General features: G+C 39.5%; 1 protein-coding gene and 1 pseudogene across 5 annotated transcripts in view; one reads left to right on the top strand and one right to left on the bottom strand.

Annotated features, from left to right (window-relative positions):
* RNF43 (ring finger protein 43) overlaps positions 1-12,268 on the bottom strand; it is a 65,424-nt gene that overhangs the window by 35,434 nt on the left and 17,722 nt on the right. The gene's annotated exons all lie outside the window — the stretch shown is intronic.
* On the top strand, positions 9,841-10,271 carry LOC111537634 (annotated as a pseudogene).

The raw sequence follows: 12,268 nt of genomic DNA, 5'->3' as shown, positions 1-12,268 counted from the left end.
AAGCCCCTTTCCTAGCCAAATACCTAACTACTACAGTTGCTGTCTGTTACTAAGTTGATTCCTTGCCTGGGTATTATCGGACCTGTTTCTGGAGCCATCTTTCTCCCTAAAATGACAGCCACAATAGTTTCCCCCAAACCCTTTGTGACAGGGCAGACCAATGGCTCCCAAGTGATCCCTGTCAAGAAACAGAGACTCACTTCATGTGACCACTGAGTGCAATGCTGGATGGGCATGCACAGAGATTTCCCTCATACGGTCTGAAATATGGCCTCTTACTTGGCAAGTATTTGATGAGCACCTATCTTCTTCCCTAAACTGTTAGGTCCAACTCAGGTGGTACAGTCTCACTGGGAAGATAACATATTCACAAAGTAAATGGTGGTACAAAATGACATTGTATCAAAGGCCACATTGTGTGGTAAAGCCAGTAGGACCTACAGGATTTGTCGAGGAGATGGATCTTAAACTCACCCTTAAAGAGGACAGAATTTGGACAGGAGAAAAAAAGCCACAGGATCTAGTCCATTGGCATCTGTCAAATGGATTTTTCAAACTTCTGAGCTTACTTGAGAAGAAACCAGGAGCCAGGTGAGAGAAAAAGTAAGGTTCTTGAGCAGTTTCTCCCAAGTCTTCAAGGTACAGGAAGACTTGTCTGACTGAAAAAATAGATCTGCAAAGATAGTTTGGATAGCTGAGGTAGGATCAAATTACAAAGGCTATTGCATGCCAAGATGAGAGTTAAAGCTTGCTCTCATATGCAAAAAAGGAATCATCCTAAATTCCTAAGAGGATCTCATTATCAAAACAGTACTGTAAGAAGAACAATTTAATAGCAGAGTAAACTAGTGCAATGAAGAGAAAATTAGTGGTAGGAAAATCAATTAGAGAGTTCCAGTAATCTAGTACTGGCATGATGAGAGCTTGAACTCTGGTAGTAATAGTTAAAAGGAGAAGGAATGAATCACAGAAATTACGAAGGAAGTGTTAAAAGTACTTGACAGATTGGAGTACAAGGATGAAGGAAATGGAGAAGTTAAAAGTTCTAAACCTGGAGAATTGGAAAAAAGATGTTGCATTAACAAAATGGGGAAATTAGAAAAAGAAGTTAGAGTAGGGAAAATTTAAGTCAGTCTTGATATACTAAATGAGGAATGAACATTTAAATCTTAAAGGCAGTTTGAAATAGGAATTGGAGTTTGAGTGACAAGCCTTCTGAAACTGATTCTGATATATGCTAAAATTTGCTAACTATTGATCAACAGGGTCCAAAACAAGTCTAGGCAGTTCCCTTACTACATGTAGAATGAAAGCCACCAGAGTGGGAGGCCAATATACAAAACTGGTCATTTCCCAAAAGATAGGCTCTACGTTCAGGTAGAAGAACAGAGGCTTCCTCCATTATTTCCCCATCATATTAAATTTACATATGATCTCAATACTAACCAGGGCATTGAATTGAGTGGATCTGAAACATCTGCAGAAGCTTCAAAGCTTTCTTGTATCTTATAAATTCTGTATGTCTACAATTCTACTACATAAATATGATCTAACACATGCTTTCAAATTACTACTCTCCTGTTTATCATGAACAAATAACAATGCTGGACAAAATGGTAATAAAATTTGATTTAGTTTGCCTTAGTGCTTCAATTCTTCTAAAGGACCTAATTTCTTTTTAAGATTGAACTACTGCTTTTTCCGTGGAAGAAAGTATTACTTGTCTTAGATGAAAAAAAGGATACACTGCTCATCTCTGCAGTTGGTAAATCAGAAGTAGAGCACATGACGGGCTGCAGGGCGGCATGTCCTCATCCTCAAGCTCTGCACTCTTTTATTTTATCCATGCTCCTCCAAAGCTACATTCAGAATCAGCAAAGAAAATGTGAATGGTGGGAATGAGACAAACCCCAAATCCAGAATATGTAAAGGGAATAAAACAGTGCCCCCGAAAGCTGAGCAAAACGGAATATAAAACAAAGAAAACAGAAGGCATGAGGTCAGAGCTTTCTAACTAATAAGTTATAAGGGCCCCAGTCAAGTTATAAAAGGCAGATCCTTTTTTTTTTTCTTTTTTTAATTTTCTAGAAGAATGTCACATGGCCCTATCATTTTTCTTTAGTTGAAGAAAGTGAGGCAAATGTTAAGATATTGTTTTGTAGAGCAAAAAACTCTAGCTGCTTTACATGTGAGATTCTGGTATAAAGGGTAAAACCTGCAACTTTGATGCTCACCTTGAATACTGGTGAGTGTAGGATTTTATTTCACCTGCTATTTAAAACCTATGGCCTAATCTACACTGTTTCAGCAACAGTAGCCTTAAAACCATATGAACATCTTTAGAAATAGTAACCAGAAAAGGGTCTTCTGAAATTAAGATGCTTACAATAAGTTGCACTTGGCTTTTCTGTACCATCCTTTGATACCAGAACACTTAAATTCTAGCTCCTCAGCTAAATTCTAAAAGAAGTTTAATGATCCCATTTACTAAGTGCCTAGAATACTCAATATTGCTTAGCAAAAGTAGCAATTTAATGAAAAAGGCAAAAGAAAATGGGTGAGAAACATGAAAGAAAAGAAGCAAATTTTAAACAAAGGACTGAAACTTTTTGTTTTTCGTGGAACGAAGTTTCCCTGATCACTTCTGTCCATGCTGCTGTTCTTTCTCATTGTAAAGTCCTGTAGAAACTCACCGTATACTCTCAAGGTAGAGTTCTCTAGTATGTATCTAGAGTATCTGAAGGGGCTCCATTAGTAAGCACCTTGAGGGCAGGAATGTTTGTTATCTTATGCTCCTTCAGGCCCTCTCCGGGGCCCAGCATTGTGCCCTGCACCAGGGTTTAGTAATACTGAGTAATTGTGAAGCCAACTGGAGATATGGAGTACACTAAGGACCAAACCTAGAAAGATCGTAAAGCAGAGGGACAAATAAAAAGGATGAGGGGTGAGCTTTCAGACATGAGTGTGTGCTGGAAAATTGAGCTGAAAAATTAAATTTCCAATTCAGAAAATTCCTTCGCCACTGTTTATTCCTGGTCAGGGATCCCACCTCTCCACCACCACCCCCATTCCCCACTGTCCAACACATTTTTTTCCTTCCAGCATCAGCCAGGTGCAGAACAAAAGGAAATTAATGATTTAGTTATTGCTCCAATGCTGAAAGTTTGAAAGTCAGTCATTTGGAGCAGGTTCCATTGTGTGTCCCTGCATGTCTTGGGCTTTGGTGGCTGTGCACAGAGTACCATGGCTCCAATCACCACAGTGGGGGCCAATGCTGGACGCCCTGGCTTCTGAGCAAGAGAGATGAAAGGCTTCTTCTAATGTAATAACTGACGGCCTCTCAGTGCCGTTTGAACTGTTTACAGGCTGAGTTAACGATTACAGGCAATGTGTATCTTGGCTAGGTGCCCGAAATTCTTACCCACCCGTCAGATATTATCAAAGAGCCCTTCCATGCCTGGCTGGAGTCCTTCCAAAGCACCTCACAGAGATGCCGACACAAAAGGAGGAGTGTTCAGAATGTGCTCTCTGTCTCTCCAGAGGCCAAGCAAGAAAGTCAGAGGATCAGCATGAATTAGGTGCTGGGGACACTGAGTTTCCAGGACCACTCAGGACTGGGGAGAGGGTCAAGGTCAGAACTGGGGCCAGCAGAACCAGATTCCTTTCGAAGCAATTTAGGAGGTGTATGTAAGAGTCTTTGCAGCTGGTAGCTAAAGGATGGGGGTAGAAAAACGACCCTCAAGATGAAACAGAAATCTATACCACATAACAGAACAAGCAGCCCCTAAGACAGTGGATCTAGAAGAATGGACTAATTATTATGGGGCCGTGATCAGAGGAGGGAGGAAAGTATATTTACCCCCCAAGGGATATGCACACAATTTGTAAAAGAATATCACCTTAAGGACAGGACAGAGCAGGACCAGAGTAGGAAACTTCAAAAATAATAGTAAATGAAGTAGGGAGAGCTAAGAAAATACTTCTTTTTTGGGGTGAATCCCAAGAGACTAAACGGCATCTGTTTAAGAACTATCAAAATGTTTTTCGCACAAATACATACTTCATATTAATCATGAGATATAATGGGAAGCCAGCTCGTTAATGACGAAAAAATGAACTTATCATCAAATAATGCTGGAAAAGCTTAGAAAAATAGTAATTTTTACTTCTTATTTATTAAGTCCCCATTGACCTCCGGAATACATATGGAAGGGAAATAAATGGCAGTCCCTACAACTAAGATATATAAATCTAAAGTCAACATGTAAGACAGTTACACACTCATTCCAAAACTATTATCACTACAACAGCTCTCTCAAAGCGGAATACCTGTCTTCAAAACCTAGGGAGGGGGTTATATGGCTTCTTTATCTCCATACATGGCCTAATGTAGAGAACAGCATATAACTTAGCACAAAATGCTCTCACAAGAAACTCTGGCAACAATAGATGTAATTCATGCTCTTTTATCCATATGTGAATATAATAATCATTAGTACCTTGTGTTTCCTTGAAGCTTCAATTGGATATGGTTGTTTCATTCTCTTGTCCTAACTTACAGGTTAATGTTGCCATTATGGAGCAGCTGGTGACCCACCCTGTGTAGTGGGAGATAGGCCCTTGTGTTAAAAGACTCTTCTTTGGGTTATCTACCTTGAGGAGGAGGTACACTTGACATTCCAGTTGACCCTTAAACAACACGGGTTTGAACTGCGTGGATTGTCTTCTGCCTCTGACACCCCTGAAACAGCAAGAACAACCCCTTGTCTCCCTCCTTAACCTAGTAAAATGAAGACAAGGAGAAGGAAGACCTTTATGATGATCCACTTTCACTTAATGAATAGGAAATACATTTCCTTGGGCCAGGTGCAGTGGCTCATGCCTGTAATCCTGGCACTTTGGAAGGCCGAGGCAGATGGATCACCTGAGGTCAGGATTTTGAGACCAGCCTAACCAAAATGGTGAAACCCCATCTCTACTAAAAATACAAAAATTAGCCAGCATGGTGGCAGATGCCTGTAGTCCCAGCTACTTGGGACGCTGAGGCAGGAGAATCACTTGAAAGCAGGAGGCGGAGGTTGCAGCGAGCCAAGATGGCGCCACTGCACTCCAGCCTGGGCATCTAGAGCAAAACCCCATCTCAAAAAAAAAATTCTCTTCCTTATGATTTTTTTAGTAATATTTTCTTTTTTCTAACTTACATTATTGTAACATAGCATATGATACACAAAACATGCAAAATATGTTAGTCTACTGTTATTAGTAAGGATTCTAGTTAACAGTAGCTTATTAATAGTTAGGTTTTGGGGGTATCATATGTTATATGCAGATTTTTGACATGCAGGAAGTCAGTGCCCCAATCCTTGTGCTGTTCAAGAGTCAACTGCACTATTTTGATTACAATGTAGGTTAAGAAACTGACTAATTTAATATTTGAGATTCATTGTAATGCTTTCTACAACAGATCATAACTCATGTGCATTTTACTTGGGCAGTGCCCTAAACAGAAACACAACTGGAGGGCCAGGTGTGGTGGCTCACGCCTGTAATACCAGCGCTTTGGGAGGCTGAGGCTGGCGGATCATGAGGTCAGGAGATCGAGACCATCCTGGCTAACATAGTGAAATCCCATCTCTACTAAAAATACAAAGAAATTAGCTGGCTGTGGTGGCGGGCGCCTGTAGTCCCAGCTACTCGGGAGGCTGAGGCAGGAGAATGGCATGAACCCGGGAGGTGGAGCTTGCAGTGAGCCGAGATTGTACCACTGCACTCCAGCCTGGGCGACATGTCGATCAAGACTCCATCTCCAAAAGAAACAGAATTGGATGTGGTTGGGTTGTTTCAGAGAAGTGCTCCCAGCATTCCCTAGACTCCTCTCTACTGGGGATACCCTTCTCTCCTGAGGAAAGACAAGAGTTCAGTTTGATTTTTAGAACACAATTAGAAATCTTGGTTGTAATAAAATGAAAGAAAGAATGTGAGTCAGTTTTAAGCTTTGAAAGGTAAAACTACAAAAGGAAACCCTATCCGTTGATGGTGAATTTTAGAAGAAATTCCAGAGAATCTCTTAGAATGTGGCCGCATGCTCTTCTAGAAGACAGCCTTAAAAAAAGAAGAGAACATGTCTTTGGCTTATCTATGACTTGATATCAAATAGAATAATGAAGAAAAGTAAAGCATTGAATATTATGTACATGAAGAGAAATAATCTAGAAGGTGATTAGAGAAACAGAAGAAATCAAGTAAAGTAAGAACTTAGATATCACTGCACTTCTGAAATATGCAGAAACCAGATAGTTCAACAACTCTCACACAGCGTGGGTGAGAGTACACCTGGAGCACTTCCTATCCTATGCTTAGAGGTCTTACTTTGTAAAAGAGATTAACACACAAGAAGTTCAAAGCAGGCCAACAAAAGGGTAGAGGGACTTGAGGAGATGATTCACAGGGAAGGGCAAGGGCCACCTAGATGAATACTTTTGAGAATAACAACAAGAAGGGTACCCGCAATAGTTACCTCTCTAGTAACTGGGCTGATCCAGATGCACTGGCTCCATTGAAACACCAGCTGTGTCTTTGAACTTTAGGACTCTTGGGGTGGGTGGGAAATAGCCCTCTTTCATCCTCCCAACTGCTGTTACTTTCAGGGTTGTGAAAATCTATGGAGGCACAATGGTTCAGCTATTCCACCTTATCTAGAGAGTTGAAACTCCACCACAGAGCTCTCCAAAGTGGCACATGGTGCTGTGCAGGCAAGTATATCAAGAGGAAAACAAAGTTCTTTATCGATTTGCCATATAATAAGTCTGTTTGGACAGATTGACAGTATATGGAAAATGGATAAGAAACACTGATTTCCTTCCTCACAAGATACCACTGCAACCCCTTTCTGCCTTCAGTACCTAGCAAAACTAGCAAATATTAAACAGGATCTGAAATTCCTTTGGGAAAAAAATATAAGGTAATGACTTTGAGACAGCCAAATAGTCTGTCAAAGCATGTCTTACTTATCCAAAGATAATGGAAAGATGATTGTCAATACAAGGCAATATAATGTGATGTTAAGTTCCCTAGCTTTAAATATATATACAACTCAAACTATTTCTGATCAGAGATCTGGTTCCATAGTCAGATGCATCCAAATCCACTACCATAGCAATAGCTATGAAGTTACCCCTTACACACCTTTATGAGAGACAGTTAATTATTGTGTACACTTGAACTCCTAGAAACAGTCACAGTTCCCTGTGACTGAGTTCCCTGTGACTGAGTAATAACTAATTCTATTATTATGGCAATTTAATCAGAAAGCTATAGAACACAAAAATCTGAGAAATATTCTTTTAGAAGAAAGATCATGTAACTTAGTCCCTCACTATAAAGATCAGGTGTTAAACTAAAAGAAAAGAGTAGACTGCTTTTGCAGCTTGAGAAAAAGAAAAGTGGTTTCTCTAGCTAAAAGTTTATAGATGATGCAGGAACTGCTGCTTAGAAGCTGCTTTCTAAACAAACTGCAAAGGGATGACTATAAACATTTTATCAACAAATTATAATAAAATCATCTAAGAAGCTGCCTCACTATTAAGGATAGAGAAAAACCACAGATGCTGTGATTTCAGTTCTTCTCTTTCACTTTCTTTATTTTGTAATTGTCTTTAAAATCTAAGCCTTCATTTGACAGGGAGGGGAGAAAAGGATCTTTTTCTGATGGGAAGACACAACCGTTAGGATGTAGCCTGGCATGCATTTCCACTGCCTGTTAATGTAGCCTGCAGAAAACTGTCTTCAGAGGAACAATAGCAGCAATACACCAACTTATTCAACAAAATGATTATTTTATCACACTTATTGAAATATAGACAGTGAACCTGGTGTAGCATATGACATAGGAGGGAAGAGGCCTGCTCATCAAAATTCCAACCTAAAAAAGACCGACATGATATGGAGGATATGGAAATGATAACAACTGTTGATAGAAGAAACGTTTGACTTGACAGTGGGCATGGATTTTCAAATAACCCAAAAATGAAAATGAGAGACAAAAAAACAGAAGGACCATCATGTAGATTAAAATTCTTAAGGGGCAACATAGTCAACACAACTGAGGAGAGATGAGCCTGCAACCATTTAACAGGAAAAAAACTCATATCCCACATGCTGAAACAGACAAGCCTCAGACAAGGCTAAAACAGAGGGAAAGAGGTCAGTCCGTGAGGAGGTCAAACTTCACTGTTTTCCACTAAGTACAATTAACTAAAATAATGAGTAGAAGAGCAGACTTGAGGGGGGAAAAAACAGAGCGGGTACTGTCCTAAGGTTATCCATTTTACATGTAACCATGCTCTCAACAGACAAAATTTCAAAGGCTACATATTTAATTTGGCTTCAGGGTCTTCAAAGCAAGCTATTTTTAGAGACTGGTCTGAGGTTTGCTTAGAGTTAGCAGCTTCCTCTAAAGGATTGAAAATGAGGATTTAGAATATTTTCTCTATAGAAGATATACAATATGGAATATGTATATACGTATGGAATACATCTATACAATATATAGATATATTCATTCTAACCTAAACATTTTTTATCCTTTATGTACACACACACACACACACTACCCTACCATAGTAGTTGCTTTTGTATAAAATCAAATATGATGTTAATTTCAAATAATTCTCTATCAGTGGTTGGTATGACATACACAATCTTCAACTTCAATTTCCTTCAGAACTTGCTGAGTTCCTTTGGTTCTGATGGAAAGATTCAGGGTTTTGATTTTCTAGCTTACCTTTATTTGATGATAGCTAAGCTCAGAAATTAAAAAAAAAAACAAAACAAAACAAAAAAAAACTGTGTGTGTGCAGGAATGCAGAAATCAGGGTAGAGATTGAAAGAAAAAGAAAAAAACACTGAAAACCTAGAGGGTGAAAAATAAATGTGTGTGTACAAGCAAACTTTATTACAGGATAAACATTTAAAATGTGAAACAATTCATCAACTAGGATTATGAAGAATGTGCCATTTTTTATGAAACACAGCAACCCCACAAACTCAAAAGGACAGACCAAAAACATTAAAAGAAACGAGATAATTCTACCTAATTCTCAAATACAACTGCCAATTACAGAATAGGATATTCTGATTAGCACAGGTCGTTAAGTAATAATAAAAGTTTTTGGCCAGGCATGGTGGCTCATGCCTGTAATGCCAGCACTTTGGGAGGCCAAGGCAGGAGAATCAACTGAGGTCAGGAGTTCGAGACCAGCCAGGCCAACATGGTGAAATCCTGTCTCTACTAAAAAAATACAAAAATTAGCTGGGCATGATGGCAGGCGCCTGTAATCCCAGCTACTCAGGAGGCTGAGGCAGGAGAATCACTTGAACCTGGGAGGCGGAGGTTGCAGTGAGCTGAGATCATGCCATTGCATTCCAGCCTGGGTGACAAGACTGAGACTCTGTCTCAAAAAAAAAACAAAAACAAAAACAAAAACAAAAAGTTTGTGATGAGAAAAGAAAATGGCTTTTATATGAGTAATGCAAGTCCTTTTAATTATCAGGCCCAGAGAGACATTAAAATAAGACCACAATCAAGTCCTACTTCCCACTTTAGGCTATGTTATTCATCTCTTGAAACTGCTTGCTATTGCCACAAGTAGCTATAGATTAATAATGCCACACCAGACACTATAACCCACACCCTATAGCTTAACAATATATAGCCAATTACTAATCAATGTTATTTCTGTAAACCAATGAGAATTCCTGACAAACAACTTGGTATTAGCCCACTCCCTATCCCTCTTTTTTGCTTTTAAAAATCCACTTGTGCCCTTTCTGCCATCTTTCCGCACCGCCACAATGGTGCGCATGAATGTCCTGGCTGATGCTCTCAAGAGCATCAACAATGCCGAAAAGAGAGGCAAACGCCAGGTGCTTATTAGGCCATGCTCCAAAGTCACTGTCCGGTTTCTCACTGTGACGATGAAGCATGGTTACATTGGCGAATTTGAAATCATTGATCACAGAGCTGGGAAAATTGTTGTGAACCTCACAGGCAGGCTAAACAAGTGTGGAGTGATCAGCCCTAGATGTGATGTGCAACTCAAAGATCTAGAAAAATGGCAGAATAATCTGCTTCCATCCCGCCAGTTTGGTTTCATTGTACTGACAACCTCAGCTGGCATCATGCACCATGAAGAAGCAAGACGAAAACACACAGGAGGGAAAATCCTGGGATTCTTTTTCTAGGGATGTAATACATATATTTACAAATAAAATGCCTCACGGAAAAAAATAAAAAATAAAATAAAAATAAAAATCCACTTGTAACTGCTGCTAATCAGAGTGTATATTCAGGGCAACTTGAATCTAGGCTCTGGGGTTGCAATTCTTAAACTTGGCTCAAATAAGCTCTCCACCTATATTAATTTTAACTCAGCTTCTTCCTTTTAGGTTGACAGTGATTTATTTACCTTTCTGAAGACCAGGAAGTTCTTATAAATTCAATCTGTACTGTTGAAATCCTTTCTTCAATGTATTGGTACACTTTCCTGCCTAAATACATCATGTTGAACAAAAGTTAGCCTTTACTTGGTGTCTACACTACAAGGATATCATTATGGTCATTTTTGGGATGAAATAATTTACGTACTAAAGTATAAGAGACTGGGCTAAACTTACAATGTCCCTGGGAAGTTCTTATTTGCTTTTTAGGTTCATTACATCTGCTTCTTTTTTGATGTATCTCTGGTTAATAAGCATAGTACAGAAAAATTCCAGTTATTATTTATTTAATGAAAAGTATCCTATAGAACTTTGGTTCTGGGCTAAGGTACAGAATAGGAAATAAAAACTCAAGTGATCAGATATTAAATTAACTTTGCCACCAATATTGCCAAACTGAACAACGGGGTATCTGAGGACAAAAACACATTTTCAGAAATTCCACCCATAGAAATGGAGTCTAGCAATCATTCATTCTTAGCACTGTATTGCTTAGTATCTCAAGACTTTGTCCAATAGCCTCAATAAATGTATAAAGATATCAAGAGGTAAAGGTCAAAAAAGGAACCGTGAACATCAAACAAGGCCGCTGGAAGTGACCCAAAACATCACATGCTGGGCTTTCCTTTTTAATGATAATAACAGTGATATTGAATGTTTATCCTTGCCTTCATTTCAAAGAGCTTCTAATTCTTTGCAGACATCTCTTACTAATCTTTATTAGGCTTTGGGAAGAAAATAGTTTTCCCCAAGAAGTGCCTTCGGAGAGGAAGAAGGCTTCCCAAAGCCAATAAAAAGGAAAATGTTTGCCCTTCTCCAGGTCTTCCCCCCTACCCCGCCCCCGCCTGCCACCCCACTGGTCTCCTAACTCCCACTGTGTTGTACTGGTGATTGAAATGAATTGTAATACCATGCAAGTGTTGAAAGGATAATAATGGTAATTCAGTTTGTTTCCAAAAGAGTTATAAGCTGTGTGTGTTTAATCATAACAGGGAACAGGGAAGTAGAAAAGATGAGGAAACCCGTAATTACCTTTATCCCATTATTTACTTATTTTGGGAAGAGACACAGATTTTTTTATACTGCAGACTGTTAGTCTCTGAGAAGGCTCAAAGGATGGTCTTTACCTGAAAATTTTTTCAGGGACACAAATATTTGATAGACGCTATGACAAAAACTCTGCTTATTCTTACTTTGATCCAATTCTTCTCAGATAGGGAACTGAGAGTCTCAGAGACTTGTGGGATAATTTCCAAGCAGGCTATAGAATCGTATCTGCTGAGTTTCAAAAAACATGTTGGGACCAGCACAGTATAATGAACTGGGTAAAGTAGTCCCCTTCACACTCCTGAACTCCTTCCCTTCTGGTCCTTAAAAACATGGCTGCAAGCTACACACCAGAAGTTGAAGCATCAGCATTCTGAGCAACTGTTCCAGAGTAGCAGCAATTTCTTTTCTTTCTTTCTTTTTTTTTTTTTTTTTTTTTTTTGAGACAAAGTCTCACTCTGTTGCCCAGGCTGGAGTACAGTGGCGCCATCTCAGCTCACTGCAACCTCCACCTCCCAGGTTCAAATGATTCTCCTGCCTCAGCCCTCCCGACTAGCTGGGATTACAGTTGCGCATCACCACGCCCGGCTAATTTTTGTATTTTTAGTAGAGACTGGATTTCACCATGCTGGTCAGACTGGTATCGAACTCCTGACCTCATGATCCACCCACCTTGGCCTCCCAAAGTAGTAGGATTACAGGTATGAGCCACCGCACCCGGCCA

The sequence above is a fragment of the Piliocolobus tephrosceles genome, chromosome 16, assembly GCF_002776525.5.
Source record: "Piliocolobus tephrosceles isolate RC106 chromosome 16, ASM277652v3, whole genome shotgun sequence".
Lineage (NCBI taxonomy): Eukaryota > Metazoa > Chordata > Mammalia > Primates > Cercopithecidae > Piliocolobus > Piliocolobus tephrosceles.
The sequence above is the reverse complement of the archived record's forward strand: the minus strand, read 5'-3'. Positions and strand labels throughout refer to the sequence as shown.